The sequence below is a fragment of the Callorhinus ursinus genome, unplaced genomic scaffold, assembly GCF_003265705.2.
Source record: "Callorhinus ursinus isolate GAN/ISIS: 27379988/994484 unplaced genomic scaffold, GSC_fseal_2.0 scaffold42, whole genome shotgun sequence".
Lineage (NCBI taxonomy): Eukaryota > Metazoa > Chordata > Mammalia > Carnivora > Otariidae > Callorhinus > Callorhinus ursinus.
In genome coordinates, this window is record NW_027397104.1 from 10,772,943 (window position 1) to 10,777,584 (window position 4,642).

A 4,642-nucleotide genomic window follows, 5' to 3' on the forward strand; every position below is an offset into this window, starting at 1 on the left:
ATGAGATAATTAGCACAGCACAGTGTCTGACATATAGGAAAGTTGTAATATACATTAATCATGTGGATTATTAACAATCACTGGAATCATTTAACCTGGTTGGTGGGAAATAGGATGCTCTTTTTGTCAGTAAAGTTTCCATGTTTCTGTCCAATAATTCTCTCTGAAATAGAAGTGCAATACAGGGTTTGATGTTCTCAGAATAATGCTCTCTTAAATCTTCCTGGCACTAACAGCATTAAGTACTTACTATCAAAGCCCAAGTCCCTGCCCACAGCAGTCCAGCAAGAGAATTGCTTATTGTATGTATCCTTTGTATATGTTGCTTGCCATGACAGACAGGAACAAGAAAGAAAGGGAGCTTCAACTACATCAAATTACAGCAGATATTGATGGAGTAGAATATACAAACATAGTTGGGGTGATGAAAAAAAAATGCCTCAGAAGTTTCAGAAGGAAATCTACCTCAGTCAGACAAGCACAAGAACAGGAGTCCCAGAGTTTATGAAGCCAAAGAAGAGATGGATAGTTTAAAAAGAAAAGTGAAGCAACATAAGAAATCAAAGAATATTTTACCTGCAGAAAGAAAATCAATGAAAATGATTAACTGTTATTCAAAGGAAATAAACTGATTATTCCAGTTTCCAAAAGAAGGGAGGTGCTGCAGGTAATCCATCAGGATGAGCAGGATGTTGGAAGGTAAGGGAGGAAGCCTAGATGTGATAGTCTATCTTTCATATTCCAGCCCCAAAATGAAAGTGTTAGTTAGATGCTGGAAACACAATTTGAAATTAATTTCTTTAGTGCAATAAAGTCCATTGGCATGGATATAGTTTCTAATTCTTTTCTGTTTTTACTTTCATACTTCATAAATGAGATTTTCTAAAAATATTAAAGACACAATACATGTATACATGCAAAGTTTTAATAATTACATGAATTCTCATGTACCTACCAAACAACTTAATTAGAACTTTATCCATATCTTACAAGCTCTGTGGATTTTTCTACCTGATGATGTTCCCCCACTTTATCCCAGCAAAAGATAACCACTCTCCTGATCTCCAGTGTAATCATGTATTTGATTTTCTTTATAACTGTAGATTGTAACCATATACACAACACACCAATTTGTTCTCTTTTTAATGTGATTAGAAATGGAATCAAACTGTCCATTTTCTTACTTGCTATTTTCATTCAACTTCATGGTTTTAAGATCCATACATGTTTATTATAGGTAGTCTACTTTATGATATATCATTATTTATCCATTCAGTTGATTGTTGATATGTGGTTGGGTTGCTTGCATTGTTGCTATTACCCACAAGGACATCTATCACAGGGACCTAAATATGTATATGTCCAAATTCGTTACATAATAAAAGTCTTTTTCAGACATTTTTACTGATTTTGGATCCCATAGCATTGCATGAGAGTTCCCTTTTTCTCCGTCCTTGCCAAAATTTGGTATTGTTCTATTTTCTAATTTTTGTCAATTAAGTATTCTCTGCTGTGGTTTTCATTTGTACTTGCCTAATTAACAAGTTTGAACATTCCTTCATAAGCCTATTCAATAGTTATATTTGCTCTTCTGTAGGCTTCTTGTTCATAATTTATGCTACTATTTTGGTGTGAAGTTTCCCCTTTACTAACAGTTTTGAACAAGTCTTTCATAAACCCCGGATACTAAAACTTGATCAGCTGTAAGCTGCTATAAATTCTTTGAGATTATAACTTACTTTTTTATTCTTTTCTGGGTTTTTTGTACACACAGACATCATCAAACTTATCAAATGTTTCCTATATGGTTCAATTTGGTCACCTTGTTTTAAAAGAAATTGAAAAAAAAAAAAACCACTTATGCCAGGAGATAAAAATAATATACTCTCCAACTTTTTTTTTTTTTTAGAGAGAGAGAGAGTGTGCAGGGGGTGGAGAAGGGCAGAGGGAGAGGGAGAGAGATAATCTTAAATAGGCTGCATGCCCAGAGTGGAGCCCAATGTAGGGCCCGATTGCATGACCCTGAGATCATGACCTGAGCCAAAATCAAGAGTCAGATGCTTAAGTGACTGAGCCACCCAGGTGCCCTTCTCCAATATCAACTTCTTAAAGTTTTAGATTCTTTCCTTTTTCCTGACACATTAAATTTTAAATGCCAGTACATTTAAAGATGGTTAATTTTATATTATGTAATTTTTACCACAATAATACATAAAATATCCTATAAAGAGATTCATTTAGTGCTTGAGGAGACCCAAAATTCTTCATTCTTTTTCACAAAGCTTAATTCAAGTCTTCCAAGCAAGTAACAAAGAAAATTAACACCAATTTCTGAGGTGGGTAGGATTTGATTTATTTCCCTTTTCTGGATGTAGACTTTAATTTCAGTCAACTTCACTAATATTGGAATTCATGGGGGAAAATGTGGGTTTAAATAAGAGTTTTTCCCTAGGCTTTTGATAAAACTACTAAAGATTGAAGACAATCTCTCAACATCAGGTTTGTTGACAAGTATCACAGCTATAAGTCGAGAGCAGATCTTGTTTCCATTCTGTGCAAGAAATACACATCTTTGACAAATTGATTGTCTCTGTTGGGGATAGAAGAGCACAGAACTGATGGAGTATCTTGTTTGGGCAAGATACATCTGACTGCTTTTCCAAACCTGTCTTACTTAATCCTCATAATATCATTTTAGAGATGAGGAACCTAAGGCTCAGAGGTTAAATAATTCATCCAGTATCAATTTGCCAGTCAGTAATAGAGCAGAAATTTGAACTCAAGCTTGTCTTACTCAAAAATGAAAAAAAAAAAAAACTGTGCTCTTTCCATTTTTCACCCTGATATCTCAGAAAGACCTATAAAAGTGAGAAGGGTAATTGGCATTTGTTAAATGTGCTGGGTGCTTCACTCCCCTTACTGCATATTCACAACCAATATACTAAGAAGTTGGTATTAGTCATATTAAACAGATGAAAAAAATCAAGATTCTTTAAGTTAACTCTCCAAGTGTATGTCAATGCCACAATTTCAATTGTTCTTTGGCTTTAAATCCTGTGAATATGTTCCCTATATTCCTACAAAACAATTTGGTATGATAATGTATTGAGATATTCATTTTTCATTTTTTTCTTCTTGTATGGCATATGTCTCACCACAGTCTTTTTATAGTAAAATCGTTTTCTTCTTCTTGCCTTAGGATTGCATTTCTTAAACTGAGAACATTGAACCAGCTGCATTAGCTTCATTTAAGAGCTTGCTAGCAATGGAAATTCTCAATCCCCACCTAAAACCAAAAACTCTGGTGGTAAAGCCCAGCAATCTGTGTTTTATCCAACTCTCAAGTGATTCTGCTACACGCTGACGTTTGTGGAACCACTGATGTAAGGGAAGGTTCATTCCCTTCCCCACATGCTGGATCAAAGAGAACTTCCCAGCCTTGAAAACTCTAAACAGATTCCTGATTGCTGATTTCCAGAAATCTGGGCTCCTTGCTAGAATAGAAATATTCTCAAAACTAGGAAATGCATGAAGGTCTAAAGTTCTGCTAGCTGTTGAAACCCATGACTCTTTGCCCCATGGGGAAGTGGAGAATCCCTTTTTGATGCATGTTCATTGTAATAGTTTAACTTTCCTTCCCAGGCTCCATAAAGATAACCCAAAGTATCAGAGAAGTGGAAGAGCCATCAGATTTTACACCCATATAGCCTTGACCAGTGGTAACTATCATCCTGATCAGTCTCTCCAACTGTAAAAGATCATAATATAGGGGGCCAGGGAGATTCCTAGAGAGTGAAATGCAATGACACTGAAAGTTGTGGTAGGATTCAACTGGAATTAATTAAATTAAGTAACATAGTGTGAAAAAGGTTACATGTGTTGTAAAATAAATTTTAAAAAGTGCCCTGAGAGACACAAAAGCTCAATACATAATAAGGAGAACACTTATTAACAGCACGTTTATGCCTCTCCAAAATTCTTATGTTGAAACTCTAACCCGCAATGGATGGTATTAAGAGGTAGGGACATTGGGAAGTAATTAGGTTTAAATAAGGTAAGGGGACAGACACCCCATGAGAGTATTAATGCTTCCACAAGGGGAGGAAGAGAGTAGAGCTCATTACCTCCACTATATGAGGATCTAAGAACATATCCTGCAGCAAACCAGGAGCAGTGCTCCCAGCAGACACCCCATCTGCCAGAGCCTTGATCTTGAACTTCCCAGCCTCCAAAACTCTGACAAATACATTGTTGTTTAAGCCACCCAGTCCATGGAATTCTGTTATAGCGGACCAAGCTGAATAGGACAATTTTAAATATCTTCTGCATCTTTCCTTTTACACTCAAATACACTTTAGTAGTAGTAAGAAGGAACATAATGCTTCCTTCTTTCTTTACTTAAAAAAAATTAGCTAGCACTCCTAGTTGAGTTGTGAATGCAGAAAATATCTACAGAAAGCAAAGAAGATTTACTATTTTAGTTACATACATAATAATTTATTTTAAGAGGAATTAAAAAGTTAAAAAAAATCTTTCAAATTTGAAAAGCTTATAGATTGATTGCTGCTTTTTGAAAGAAAGCCCAATAATTCAGGATTATGTGGAGAAAATGTTTTAGATTTAAAAGTACTTGCATGTGCAG